Source organism: Saccopteryx bilineata, chromosome 2, assembly GCF_036850765.1.
Source record: "Saccopteryx bilineata isolate mSacBil1 chromosome 2, mSacBil1_pri_phased_curated, whole genome shotgun sequence".
Lineage (NCBI taxonomy): Eukaryota > Metazoa > Chordata > Mammalia > Chiroptera > Emballonuridae > Saccopteryx > Saccopteryx bilineata.
This window is the reverse complement of record NC_089491.1, coordinates 60,942,939-60,958,460: the sequence shown is the minus strand read 5'-3', so window position 1 is coordinate 60,958,460 and position 15,522 is coordinate 60,942,939. Positions and strand designations below refer to the sequence as shown.

General features: G+C 44.3%; 1 pseudogene; it reads left to right on the top strand.

Moving 5' to 3' along the window:
* The first annotated feature begins 451 nt into the window (after nucleotides 1–451).
* Nucleotides 452–3,130, top strand: LOC136322853 (importin subunit beta-1 pseudogene; annotated as a pseudogene).
* The last annotated feature ends 12,392 nt before the right edge of the window (nucleotides 3,131–15,522 follow it).

Below are 15,522 nucleotides of genomic sequence, written 5' to 3'. Positions count from 1 at the left end.
GTTCATACTGCTCAAAGGGTTAAATGCCTATCAGAAGGGGACTGCTGAATAAATTATGAGCGGAACACACAATGAAATTCTAATGAAACATTTTTAAATGAAGAAGTTATTTCTATAATTATATCAAATTATCTCTAAGACACAGTGAGAAAAAACACGATAAAACAACTGTGCATATAGCATACAATGATTTGTGTAGAAAAGGAAAAAGAATCATTTGTGTAGAAAAGGAAAAAAGCAATTAATACTTCTGCTTGTACACACACACACACACACACACACACACACACACACACACACGTGGTTTCTGGAAGGATGCCCTACACATTAATAATGTTGGTTGCCTTCAGGGAGCTGGGAGGAGGAAGAATTTTCTCTTGACCTGTTCAAAAGGAAAGACAGAAGAGAAGTCGCTGCTGCCTCCGCCTCCGCCTCCGCCTCCACCTCCGCCATGGAGTTGGTCGCCACCCTGGAGAAGACCGTGTCTCCGGAGCGGCTGTTCCTGGGGCGTGCAGCGGTGGAAAACCTGCCCACGTTCCTTGTGGAACTGTCCAGAGTGCTAGCAAATCCAGGAAACAATCAGGTTGCCAGAGTTGCAGCAGGTCTACAAATCAAGAACTCTTTGACAACTAAAGATCCAGATATCAAGGCACAATATCAGCAGAGTGGCTTGCTATTGATGCTAGTGCTCAACGGGAAGTCAAGAATTATGTTTTGCAGACTTTGGGCACAGAAACTTACCGGCTTGGTTCTGCCTCACAGTGTGTGGCTGGTATTGCTTGTGCAGAGATCCCAGTGAACCAGTGGCTGAACTCATTCCACAGCTGGTGGCCAATGTCACAAACCCCAACAGCACAGAGCATATGAAAGAGTCAACATTGGAAGCTATTGGTTACATTTGCCAAGATATAGACCTAGAGCAGCTACAGGATAAATCCAATGAGATTCTGACTGCCATAATCCAGGGAAGAGGAAAGAAAAGCCTAGTGATAATGTGAAACTAGCAGCTACTAATGCACTTCTGAAGTCATTGGAGTTCACCAAAGCAAACTTTGACAAAGAGTCCAAAAGGTATTTTATTATGCAGGTGGTCTGTGAAGCCACACCGTGTCCAGGTACGAGTACGAGTGGCTATCTTACAGAATCTGGCGAAAACAATGTCCTTGTATTATCGATACATGGAGACATATATGGGTCCCACTCTTTTTACAATCACAATCGAAGCAACGAAAAGTGACATTGGAGAAGTGGCCCTACAAGGGATAGAATTCTGGTCCAACGTCTGTGATGAGGAAATGGATCTGGCCATTGAGGCATCAGAGGCAGCAGAACAAGGTTGGCCCCCTGAGCACACCAGCAAATTGTATGCCAAGGGAGCACTACATACAGTACCTGGTTCCAATCCTCATGCAGACACTAACTAAGCAGGATGGAAATGATGATGATGACGACTGGAACCCCTGCAAAGCAGCTGGGGGTGCCTCATGCTTCTGGCCACCTGCTGTGAAGTGGCATTGTCCCTCATATTCTCCCCTTCACTAAAGAACACATCAAGAACACTGACTGGTGGTACTGGGATGCAGCAGTGATGGCTTTCAGCTGTACCTTGGAAGGACCAGAGCCCAATCAGCTCAAACCACTAGTTACACAGGCTATGCCCACCCTATACAATTAATGGAAGACCCCAGCATAGTTGTTCGAGATACAGCTGCAGGGACTGTGGGCAGAATCTGTGAACTGCTCCCTAAGGCGGCCATCAATGATGTCTACTTGACCCCCCTGCTGCAGTGTCTGATTGAGGGCCTCCGTGCTGAACTCAGAGTGGCTTCAAATGTGTGCTGGGCTTTCTCCAGTCTGGCTGAAGCTGCTTATGAAGTTGCAGATGTAGCTGGTGAACAGGAAGAACCAGTTACCTATTGCTTGTCTTCTTCTTTTGAACTCATAGTTCAGAAGTCCCTGGAGACCACAGACAGACCTGACGGACACAAGCATAACCTAAGTTCTGCATAGGAACCTCTGATGGAAACTGTGAAAAACAGCGCTCAGGACTGTTACCCTGCAGTTTAGAAAACTCTAGTCATCATGGAACGACCTCAACAAGTTTTTTCAGATGGAGTCACATATCCAGAGCACATCGGATATGATCCAGTTCAATGACCTTCAGTCTTGACTCTGTGCAACTCTTCAGAATGTTCTCCAGAAAGTGCAACATCAAGATGCTTTGCAGATCTCTGGTGTTGTCATGGCCTCCCTGCTAAGGATGTTCCAAAGCACGGCTGGGTCTGGGGGAGTTCAAGAGGATGCCCTAATGGCAGTTTACACACGGGTAGAAGTGTTGGGTGGTGAATTCCTAAAGTACATAGAGGCCTTTAAACCCTTCTTGGGCAGGCGATTGAAAAATTATGCTGAGTGCCAGGTTTGTTTGGCAGCTGTGGGCTTAGTGGGAGACTTACGCTGTGCCCTGCAGTCCAGCAGCTTACCTTTCTGTGATGGTGTGACGCAGCTCCTACTGGAGAATTTGGGGAATGAGAGCGTCCACAGGTCTGTGAAGCCACAGATTCTGTCAGTGTTTGGTGATGTATCGCCCTTGCTATTGGTGGAGAGTTTGAAAACCACCTAGAGATTGTGCTGAATACTCTTCAGCAAGCTTCCCAAGCCCAAGGGGACAAGTCAGACTATGACATGGTGCATTATCTGAATGAGCTAAGAGAAAGCTGCTCAGATGCCTATACTGGAATTGTCCAGGGATTAAAGGGAGACCAGGAGAACGTACACCTGGATGTGATGCTCCTAAAGCCCAGAGTAGAATTTATTCTGTCTTTCATTGACCACATTGCTGGAGATGAGGATCACACAGACGGAGTAATAGCTTGTGCTGCTGGACTGATAGGGGACTTATGTACAGCATTTGGGAACAGTGACTGAAATGAGTAGAAGCTAGGGCCAATGATCAATGAACTGTTAACTGAAGGACGGAGATCGAAAACTAACAAAGCAAAAACTCTTGCTACATAGGCAAACAAAAGAACTGAGGAAACGGAATAATCAAGCTTGATCTGCTACCATTGGGATGATAACCTGAGACCCCCGCTGGAAATCTCCAATCTTTTGAAAAACCTGGAAGTGAGGAGTGTGCACGGATGCTGAATATGAGTGAGTGAGGCTTGGAAACACACCACATTGAAAATCCTGCCGCAGAAGCAGCCACAGCCGCCAACAGCAGTGCTGTTAGTGGGTGGGCTAAGGAAGCACTGACTTCATAGAAAACCATAACATCGGCCATCTTGGAAGAGAGTAAAAGCAATGGATTTACTTGCCTAAAAAAAGAAAGCTATCTCTTCCTAGGACAGGCTAGAAGTAGCTTTTCTGTCTTTTGGCTGGTGTTGAGTGGAATGACTAGTTTAGGAGAGGAGGAGGATCTGGGTTTGGTTGTGATGCTTGGTTGTAAAAGGCAGCCTGGGAGCCTGAGCCTTGAGCCCACTTTTGGAGTACCCTTGCCACACAGTACCGTACGCATGCCGGCTAAAAGGAGGGTGAGGGATTCCATACAGCCTGAGAATGAGTGTGTGTGAGTGAGGCAGTGGTCAAGTAAGTTTGTAAATATGATGTATATGTTTGCTTGCTTTGGGTGTGGGAGACAGGCTATTAGCAGGCAGGGTCCTTATAGCCTAAGGCTTGGTTTTAAGACTAAGCCTTTCCTACCCTTCTAATACTAAGGTCTTCTCAAAACTAAGCTTTTCCCCACACCCTTGACTGTTGTATGATAGGAGGTGGTGCACTCTTATGAGGAATCCCATTTATGCCTCAGATAAGTGGCTTTGTATCAGAGACTTCCTTATTTGTATATTAGCTTAAAGGCTTTAATTTTCTACACTATAAAATGAGGCAGACCAGGGGCTCTCACTCTCTCAGTTCCTGCCATTAGCATTGCAGAGGCCTCCCTGATCCCTTGATTTCCATGGGAAAAGTAGGTTTTCTGCTTTTCCCTTGTCTTCTCTTGTGGTTTGCCTGTCTTGGTGAGACACCAATAAACAGAATGGCCCACCATCCTCCGACTCTGCCATTTCTTTACCGTCTGCCCAAATTCAATGAGAACCTGCATGTGAATGGCCACGATGGTGGCCCCTGGCCATACAGGCGGTATCCACATTCTCAACTTTGAGTCATTGCAATTTCTTTTTCTCAGAATAAAAAAGGATTTAGACATTGCATTTCATAAAACTAACTGAAGTTCTGTCTACTGATACAGCGCAAGAGATGTAAAAAAAAGGGGGGGAAGACGCTCTTTAGGTTTGGGGGGGTTTGTTTGATTTTTAATTAACTTCTAGGGAAAACACTGATGAATGTTTAGAGCTCCCATTCTGCTCTTTTCATCAAGGCACTTTTCCTAATGATATGGTTCAACTGTGGATGTAAAATCGGGGTGGGAGAGAACTCTGGAGTTAGAGGATATAGAAAAAATAAAAATGCAATGGTTACAAATTAAAAAAAAAAGGAAAGACAAAAATAATTTCCTAACAACTAGAAACAAAAAGGAGTCAGTGGACGTTCAGACCAAGCTTAAAGGAAAATAGTGGTGACTGGATTTGGGTTGGGGTTGAGGCAGGGCTCTGGGAAGAGGCCTGCTGGCTTGAGGGCCATGACACAGCAGAAAGGCTAAAATCCAGTTTAAGCTCATTGTTAGCCAATCAGCCAAGTAACTAGCTAATCACACTAACCCTGGTTTTATCTGACAGTCGGGTTGCTATCTCCAGATGTGATGGCCTCCTCTGGAATCCGGAGGAGGGAACTCTGGAAGCTGCCTAGACCTGTGAAAGCGCCGAAACCCAGTGATCTGAGAGCCAGCAATGTCAGAACCATCACGGTCCAGGTTCTGGAATAAGCTCTCAGGGAAGGGAGCTCAGTCCCCACCAAGCAGGACTGTGTGACCTAGAGGAAGCCACTCAGTGACTCCAGGCCTCCTGTTGGGTAAATGCACAAATAAGAATGTGTAGGAATATGCTATGAAAATATGCAGAGTTAGGACAATTAGATATAGTAAGGCATACTAGGGTGAAAGCCCTGAGTGGATGAGAGTCCAGGGGCCTCTCTGACCCTGTAGTAGAAACAGTGTGCACTGGAAACAGCAAAACAGCAAGATAAGATTTAGTAACAGAAATGTTTAGGCTCTCAGAACAGAGATTAGGAGTCAGCATGTTCCTTTACTTCACCCCCTAAGAACTCTGTCTGCTTCCTTGAGTTATTTGTACTGGCTAATAAAGACCTGAGTAAGGCTGCGGATAGGGCTTCAGTCCTTCGGTCTACTGCCTGGGGCTGCTGCCTCCCCTCAGCCCCTTGGAGCATGTCATCTGGTCTATAGGTAATGCATTGTTGCAGCTACAAGTGGTGCCCCATATGAGGACCAGGAACCAAACATAAGGTTTGCTACTTCAAGCAGTTCATTGTTGTCATGACAAGAATGAATCACTGAGCCTGACCAGGTGGTGGCACAGTGGATACGGCATCGGCCTGGGACTAAGAGGACTAGGAACCAAATGTAAGGTTGCTACTTTGAGTAGTTCATTGTTGTTGTGACAAGAATGAATCACTGAGCCTGACCAGGCAGTGGCACAATGGATACAGCATTGGCCTGGGATGCAGAGGACCCCACTTTGAAAACCCAAGGTTGCCAGCTTGAACACAGGCTCACCAGCTTGTGTATGGAGTCACTGGCTTAAGTGTAGGATCACAGGCATGACTCCATGTTTGCTGGCTTGAAGCCCAAGGTTGCTGGCTTGAGTCCAAGATCACTGGCTTAAGCCCAAGGTCGCTGGCTTGAGCAAGGGGTCACTCACTTTACTGTAGCCCCCAGTCAAGAGACATATGAGAAAGCAATCAATGAACAACTAAGGTGAGGCAATGAAAGTAATTGATGCTTCCCATCTCTCTCCCTTCCTGTTTGTCTGTCCCTCTCTCTGTTTCTCTTACTTAAAAAAATAAAATAAAAGGAATCACTGAAAGAGTATTTACTGGAATTAAGTTCATTTGTCAAATATGTCAGTTCAAATACAAATAGTACCTGATTTTTTGTTGTTTGTTTTTTAATTCAGTGAGAGGAGGGGAGGCACAGACAGACTCTCCAACATGCACCCCAACCAGGATCCACCTGGTAAGCCCACTAGGGGGCAATGCTCCATTGTTCAGCAACTGAGCTCTTCTCAGCACCTGAGGCAGAAGCCATGGAGCCATCCTCAGCACCCAGGGCCAACTCACTCAAATCACTGCAGCCATGACTGCAGGAGGGAAAGAGAGAGTGAGACAGAGAAGCAAGAGGGGGAGTATAAGGGATGGAGAAGAAGCAGATGGGTACCTCTTGCGCATGCCCTGACCAGGAATTGAACCCGGGACACACACATGCTGGGCCGACACTCTACCACTGAGCCAACTGACTGAGCCAATTGGCCAAGACCAGTACCTGTTTTTTAAATCTATAAAACATGTACCTGTAAAAAAATAATAATAAAAGTGTAATGGGGGGGGATAATATTTACCTGGTAAAGCTGTTATAAAGATAAATGAGTCAATATCTGCATATAGTAAGAGTTAAAATAAAGGTTAGCTGTCTTTACTGAAAAGGAAAAGAGACTTGGAAATATCTAATGATCATAATATATATAGTATCTGTTCTACATGATAACCATTAGTCATCATAAAGTGTGAGACAGTGTGTCTACAAAGCACTCGGTATGACCACTCTGAATGACAGGATGTAGGATCTTGAAGCTGAGAGGGGCCCCATGGGTCTTCTCATGTCCCTGGGGTAGTCACTTTTAGTGCTTACTACAGGGGTTCTCAAGTTACAACAATTTCAACATACGACATTTCTAGTTTATAATGCTCACTCCCATAAAAACTTAAAATTAAGACATGAGTGTTTTGGCTTACACCATTAGCGACATATCATGGACTACGTTTGGTTGCACGTGGTGGAGGAATACGCAGTAATGCGGCATATGAGTGAGGGAGGTGGTCTCCCCTGGTATGCTTACCTACGCCATTTTAGACTGTTAAAATGCAAGCAGGCCATTTGTGTTAGGCTTGGGTGTGTTTTGACTTACACCAAAATTTGGGTTACATCACTGTTGTAGGGACAGAAATTGTGTCGCAACCTGAGGACTCCCTGTAGATGTATATTTTTTATTCTTCCCTTAAGTGAGGCCTTGAGTCTGGATCCAGCCAATAAAATGTGAGCACAGGAAGAGCCCTAAAAGCCCTTCAGCAATCTCTCCCCTACAGTGAAAGCCACCTGTTGAGATGGCAGAGCCAAAGGACAGAAGGAAACTGAATCCTTGAGTCACCCCCAACCCATTTTGCATGATCTTAAACTTTTATGTGTTAAGCCACAGAAATTGTAGAGTTTGTTATGGCAGCACAGCCTAGACTAACCTGACTAATATGCCCCCAAACCCCTAGTGGCTCTACAGATAGCAGTGGGGGGACATCAATGTATTTTCAGTAAGGTTACAGAAGCTTTAAAAATGTTTTTGCTTTTAGAGGGAATCAATCAATGAGGTATGGTGACATCAGTTAGCTTCCAGGCTGGCCAGAATTCACAGACTCTATAATAACGGTCACTTGCTAAAGTAAACAAGATCTCTCCAAACACTGGGTTCAAGGTGGCATGAGGTTGATAAAAGCAGAATTTATGTTACAAAAAAAAAAAAAAGTGTTGGAAAACTTGGATTAGCTTTCCTCTCATTTTAGAGATTAAAATAGAGACCCAGTGGGAGGGGTCAGGCACTGGTCACACTTATGCCCTTTCCAAGGAACAAGTTATCAAGCTGGAGGGTGAGAGATAAGAACCCTCCCACCTTAGAGCAACCTGATAGGATCAGAGCTCAGGACTTTTGGGACAAAGAAAACCCTCCCCTGCTCTAGGGCCAGATTTAAGAAACAGACCAGCTCTAGATGAGTCAGCCCCCAGCCACCAATGAGACCAGGGCAGGCACCGACGAGTTTGTTCCCACTAAATATGGTCCAATCTCCAACTTTTTCCAGAAAGGCCCCAAAATCTGCTGTGTATGTGAGATCTCCTCACTTTTAAACACTGGTATTCATTTGAGAATGAAAATGAAGACTCTCTACTAGTCATAAACAAACGACTTCTGAGGGCTGACTGAGGCCTTCCGCCCATGTAGGTACAAGCTCAGCTCTCCTGTTTCCTTGATTATAGGGCCACAGTTAGGCTGCAAAAGCACTGTTTGCCTGGTAAGATTGCCAGGTTTAGCAATTTAAACACAAGACAACCCAATTAAATTAGACTTCATATGAACCATGAACAATTTTTTAGTATAAGTAAACAGAGGCTATACTTATATTGTAGAATATAAGTATGTCCATGCAACACTTATATAATATTGCCTACAACATACTTACTCATATATAGACAGACAGATAGATAAATAAATATTGCCTGGGACAGACTTATACTAAAAAATTATTCACTGTTTATATGATCAAGTTTAACTGCTATATTGTATCTGGCACTTGGCCAAGGCAGCTCATCTGTGAGCTCTTCTTTCTTTGGCCTCAGTTGGCCAGGAAATCTGGAAAACAAAGGTGTTTGGGACCAACGAGGCTCAGAACAAGTCAGCAAAGCTCTGGAGTGTGAATGATTGCTTGGGCCAGTGCAGGAAAGACTGGGATTATTCCCACCCATAGAGAGAGGCATTCCCATGGGCAAGTGCAGTCCTGGACTACTGGCACTGGCTGTCTGGCCAGGCACCCAGAGCAAGCTGGTTTCCCTCTAGGTGGTAGGTCCTCAGGCCACAGCAGGAATGCATGTTACTCTCCCCATTCCTTGGATCCACTAGGGCCAGTCAGGGTTGAGCCTCTACAGGCTGCCTGGCTTCAATAGTACTCACACTGTAAGGGCTGCAGCAGGATGCTCGAAGCCAGAGCTCAGGTTTGCTCACTCCGCACACTCCTCCTGCCCGTGGGGGCCTGCAGCACTGTGGAGCTCAGCTGCGGTGGCTCCAGTTCTCTTTGCCCCCATCTCCTGAGAGAGATAGGCCATCCCACCATCTTCAATCCTCCCTCCCTACTGTGGACTTCATTGTCTGACACTGTCTATTGTCAGGAAGGAAAACCTCTATACTCACGTTAAGTAACTGGGGACCTGTGAATTAAACTAACAAGATAGATTAACAGGAGAAAAGGCACATAAGCTTTATTAATATTTACAGGCATATGAGATCACAAAAGTGATATCCAAAGAAGTGGTTAGATTCAGGGGCCTTACATACCTTTTTTTTTTAAAGAAAAGAGAAAAGAGAGTCCTCATACTGCTGGTGGGAATGTCAACTGGTACAGCCACTATTGAAAGCAGTATGAAATTATCTAAAAAAATTAAATATGGCCTTTTGACCCAGAGATCCCACTCTGGGAATATATTCTCTAAGAATCACAAAACACTAATTTGAAAGAATATATGCACCCCTATGTTCATTACAGCATTATTAACAATAGCCATGATCTGGAAACAGCCCAAGTGCCCATCAGTAGATGAGTGGATAAAAAAGCAGTGGTATATTTACACAGTGGAATATTACACAGTCATTAATAAAGAAGGAAATCTTACCCCTGGCGACAGCATGGATGGACCTGGAGAGATTATGCTAAGTGCAATAAGCCAGTCAGAGAAATACAAGTGCCAGACGATTTCACTTGTGTGTGGAATCTAATGAACAGAATGAAATAAGCAGAACAGAGACAGACTTAGATAGAGAGAGCAGGCTGCCAGCTGCCGGGGGAGGATTGGGCGAGGGAAGTGGAGGGAGGGAAAAAAGTACCTCACAGACACAGACAACAGTGTGGTGACTGCTGGGAAAGGGGGAGGTGGAGGAGGGTATGGGGAGATCAACGGTGACAAGCGAAGACTTGGTGAGTGTGAACACACAATACGGTGTGCAGAGATGTGAGGTAGAATTGGGCACCTGAAGCCTGTATAATTATGTTAACCAGTGGCACTCCAATAAAATTCAACTATAAAAAATATTAAATTTTTGAAAAAGGAAACAGGATCAGTTTCAAAAGGTGATAAATGGGGGAGGGGCATGGCTAGAACACTTGTGGGGGAACTAACAGAAGACAAGGGCTGTTTCAGTAAGGTCCGTTTACACAGACTCACTTGGTGTTGACTCCCAATCCCCACCGGAGTCACTCTTCTCTCCCTGGTACAGAACAGGCACCTTCTTCCAAGGAAAATTTTTGCCCTGCTTTTAGGCAGCTATGGGGAGTGCAGAGAACTCTTCCTGCATCTGTTGATTCCCACTTGCTTTCAGCTCAAATAATCCTTATGCCAAAGTAGCATATTTTGGGGTGATATATTCTGAGCCCCTTTACCACCTGCCCCCAAGGGGAGCTGTGGCGGATACTCCTGCTGGTCAGCACTCTCCCCAAACTCTGGCACAGACCATGGACCTCCCCCAACTGAGCAGGGTCTGAACTGCACATGGAAACATGGTGGACAACCTACTCTGCCCAGAGAGAATCTCCACCTTCACTAACTCCTTCCCTCCCCTGGCCCCCTCACAGGGAGCCCCTGTAAGGCAACTGGTTCCTCCATCACATTCAAACCCTTACTGACTGGGTCTAACTCCAAGTTTAAGGGGAAAAAAATTATCCTTGAGTAACTTCTCCTGTAATTGAGCAAACAAACCCAAAACTATGAAGGGTACATCACTGTCCTCCAACCCCCATCCCTGTAGAGGTGATTTACTTAATGTCACCACTTACTTCTGAGCACTGGTGTTGACTCCCCTCCCCTCAAGAGCCAAATTACAGACAGGGATTCCAACAAATTCACATGTGCCTTTTATACTGAGAGTATTTCACTCATAATAAATGTGGGTACTTTAAACATAAGCAATCTACTCTCAAATATGACTAGTAAATTTGTCTCCTCCCTTAATTAGGCTCTCTCTGGAAGGCTGTGCTCCAGACAGGGGTGGAATTCAATGGTTATTGCTGACATGTGGATTCCCAGAGGGTAGGATGGTGTCTGCTCCCGGAGCTCCTGGCTGAGAAGGTTTGGGGGGAATCCGGGATTGTTAAACGGACATCTCAGGGCATTCCAAATGCAGTGATTTGTGGACACTTTGTGAAACTGGGTTAAATGATTTCCCTGGTTTTCTATTATTTGTCTGGAAAGTTTAATACAGTTGTGACTTAAAATTATATTTCCTTCCTGGTGGTTTTAGAGAATTCTTATTTGAGTTTAATCTGGGAGGCATTTTAATGGTCAGTTTACTCAAGATCTTTCCTTTGGGAATCTCTGTAGTCAACAGGCACAACCACCCGTGAGACAGAAACGCACTTGGGGGGAGTGAGTTCACTTATCAACAGTCTGAGGTTTCTCCGAAATTTCCTGCAGATACAGTGTCGAGCAACCAGGGTGTGTGAATGCCTTGGTCGGTGGTCACAGCTGTCCTGGAGGAAAAATCCTACAACCCGAATAAAATAGGACATGGCAAAGATACCTCTGAATAGCCTCATATCTTTCTTGTTTTGCCAAGGGATTAAATTATGATCAAGAAGCAGATGGAGCTGATTTTATCCATTTTACCCTCAATGACCTCCAGGGGGCAGCAGAGCCAGAAAGAACATTCAGTAATGTATATACATCACAGTCTGTCCCTCTGTATTTGAGGGGTCCCTGATGGAAAAGAAGGGCAGGTAGGGTTCTGATTGCTTAAACGCCCAGGATCTGCAGCCATATCCACCATTCCCTACCTTTGATAGAGGCATCTCTGGACCCATAGAATGGATCCAAACCGCTGATACTGAAACCCACATCCACTCCCAGAGAGCTGTCCTTGGACAAGTTACTTCTTTGCTTCCTCATCTATCAAAGGGGAATAGTAGTACAGTACTGCAGACTCATGTGGTTGTTGAGAGGTAAAATAGGTTTTAATAAAGGTTAATCACTTAAAACAATGGCTAGCACAGATTAAGTGCTTTATAAATTATTGCTCCTGACTTAAACATTAACTCCAAACTATTTTTGGAAAATGCCAGATTCCAGGTAGCACTGGTTTTTAATAAGTTAATTTGCATTTGGACTGAATCTAGACAGATATTTAAAAATAGTAACATCTAACAGGTGCTTTGAATTGCTAATTTGAGTAAAACAGTGTTGGATTAACAAGATTTTTTCCTATGGGTACAAACATAGATCTATAGACATGATTATGACAGATACATACAGGTACTTTGGCAACTCAAATATTCCATTTAATAAGAAGTTGTGGCCTGACCAGGCGGTGGCGCAGTGGATAGAGCATCGGACTGGGATGCGGAAGGACCTAGGTTCGAGACCCCAAGGTTGCCAGCTTGGGCGTGGGCTCATCTGGTGTGAGCAAAAAGCTCACCAGCTTGGACCGAAGGTCTCTGACTCGAGCAAGGGGTTACTCGGTCTGCTGAAGGCCCACGGTCAAGGCACATATGAGAAAGCAATCAATGAACAACTAAGGCGTTGCAACGAAAAACTGACGATTGATGCTTCTCATCTCTTTCCATTCCTGTCTGTCTGTCCCTGTCTATCCCTCTCTCTGACTCTCGCTCTGTCTCTGAAATAAATAAATAAATAATTTAAAAAAAAAAAAAAAAAAAAAAAAAAGAAGTTGTGTAAGCATCATGCCCAACTGCCAATTTTCAAAACTCAAGATATACATATAAATAAAATGTCTAATACTAAAACACATTAGATATAATGTTTTTTGAAAATTAGGGGTCTGCAGTGAATCCTGGATATTACTGTACAGGGGTCCCTGGGTTATGACACAGTTCCGTTCCCACAACAGTGACATAACCCGAATCTTGGTGTAAGTCGAAACATACCCTAGCCTAAGTCACTTACCTATCCTAACACAGTTGTAAAATCAAAATCTAGAACATAAAAACACAACTAAGTCACAGAAAAAGGAAAAGGACATAAATACACTGTACTGTAGTAACAGAAAAAAATGAGTAAGTCAAAACACGTCTCGATTCTTTAAAGTTTTTATGGGAGTGTCGTAAACTCAAATCATCCTATGTCGAGACTGACATAACCCAAGGACCTCTTGTATTGGAGGCACACAGGCTGTTTCACAGAGCGTTCTTGGAGACAAGAAATTGCACACAGCAGTTTCTGCTGCTGGGATTTCCATTTATTCATCAGCTTTGTTTTCCATCCACTGTAGTCTATTCAGACAGCACCGAATGACAGGTCTGCCTGATGGCTGCTGGCCTGAGCTGGGTTTAGAGACTATACGTGGACATGCTGAGGTCAGAAGGAAGGCTGAGTAGCCAGTGCAGGTAGCAGGGGCTCAGTCAAGTTCTCCACCTCCCTTCCAGTGTCTCCCTACATTTTGAAATTAAACTCCCGTGAGTGAGATTTACTGACTTCCTATTTTCTCAGAGGAAACAGGCTGAGGAAGACGGGATGGTGAGGATCTGTCAGTAGCTTTCATAACTAATCCTTTCACTGCTCAAGCTGTCCTCTTGCCACGCACTCACTCTTTTTCCTTCTCCCCACTTTCCCTCAGGGTCCCTGCTACACTTACTTTGCCTCTTTGCAAAGCAGAAAAAGGCATCTCCCAAAACAGCACCCTTCCTAGTCTGGCGAATTAGAAAACAAAACAAAACAGAACACATTCTGGATTTCAGCCCCTTGGTACAATACACAATACACAACCACCCCCACAGCGTGTCACACAATGGTCCCCGAAGGCAGGAGCCAATGAGGAAGGCCAGGGTCTGCGTGGAAAGCCAGCAGCCTTCTGGTGAAGACAGAGCCCACTTGCATGGCCATCGCCATAGCAGCCCTGGGGCTGGCGCAGAGCGGAGTCCTGCGTCAAATTCATCTGCCCTCCTTCCACAGAAGCTGTCCCACTTCTGGTTCCACCATGTTTAAATGGGAGACAGAAATCCCTTCTTTCCCCCAAAGAACCTTCCACAGACCTTTGGAATCTTTCGTTTGGTGGTTTAAACCACCAAGTTGTGACTCAAGTCTTTGGGAGGGATCATTTTTCTGAACAACTGCTGAGTTTACCTTTGGTTAAGTCCAGTGGCTTTGGCCATGGGACATATGAAACTCTTGACACAGCCTACTAACTCCAGAAAACTCTCAGAATCCAAAGAGTAAATAAACTCCATTGTAATTCAAGGAAAAACCACCACCTTTGCTATTTACCTTCACACTGAAATAGTAAATGATACTGTGGGAACTTTTTAGCATATCGCTGAACAGACCATCAGCAAAAGGCCAGATTGCCTCTTCTGAGACTCCTCTGCCCTCTAAGATTGGAATTTGGGGAGGATGCATTCGGAAATGACTTTTTTCCCAGTAATGACAACATTCAGTACCACATAAGAAATGAAATTAAAGCATTGATCTTACTCTTCAAATATAGGATTGCTTCAATATTAAAATTAACATATAAATTTAGCATCCATCTTATTTTCAACTCACTTCTGCTGAATAAATGCACATATAAAGAATGAATCACTGAAACAGTATGCAGTGAAATCAAGTTCATTTTTCAAATGCAGTCAGTGCCTGTTTCCTGGGCACCCAACAAATGTTCCCAAGGTGCACCTGCCCCTCCCTCCCATCACCTCCCACTGATCCAGCCACAGTGCGACCGCGGCACCTAGGGTGCTCCACTATTAATTTCATCCATAGCCATGTACCTGGCTAACAAATGCCTTGCTTCTCAATAAGCCTGCAAAACTACTTTTGGTTTTTTTGTATCATGAAGAGGGATGATATTGCACAGTAAGATATCACCTCTCACCTGTTAGAATAGCTATGATCAAGAAGACAAGAAATGACAAGTGTTGGTGAGAATCTAGAGAATAGGGAACCCCTGTGTACTGTCGGTAGGATAGTCAAGTTGTGTAGCCACTATGGAAAACAGTATGGAGGTTCCTCAAAAAATAAAAATTGAACTACAGTATGACCTGACCCAGCAATCCCCCTTCTGGGCACATATCCAAGGAAAATGGTATCACTATCTCAGAGGTATCTTCTCCTCCATTGTCACTGTAGCATTATTCACAATAGCCAAGATATGGAAACAGCCTAAGTATCCATCAATAGATAAAGAAAGAAATGTTATTTACTAAGTGAAATAAACCAGTCACAAAAGGACAAGTACTGTATAATTTCACTTATCCGTGGAATCTATAAAAGCCAGTCATAGAAGCAGAGAGTAGAATGGTGGCTGCCAGGGGCTAAGGGGTGGAGAAAGTGGGGAGATATTAATTAAAGGGCACAAAAGTCCAATTATAAAATAAATAAGTTCTAGGGGGTTAATGTATGGTGACCATAGTTAACAATATTGCATTGTATAACTGAAAGTTGCTAAGAGAGATCTTAAATATTCTCCCCACACACAAAAAAATGGCAATTATGTGAGGTGACAGATGTGTTAACTAACCTTATTGTGGTAATCACTTCACAATACTGTATATACATAGTATATCAAATCAACACAC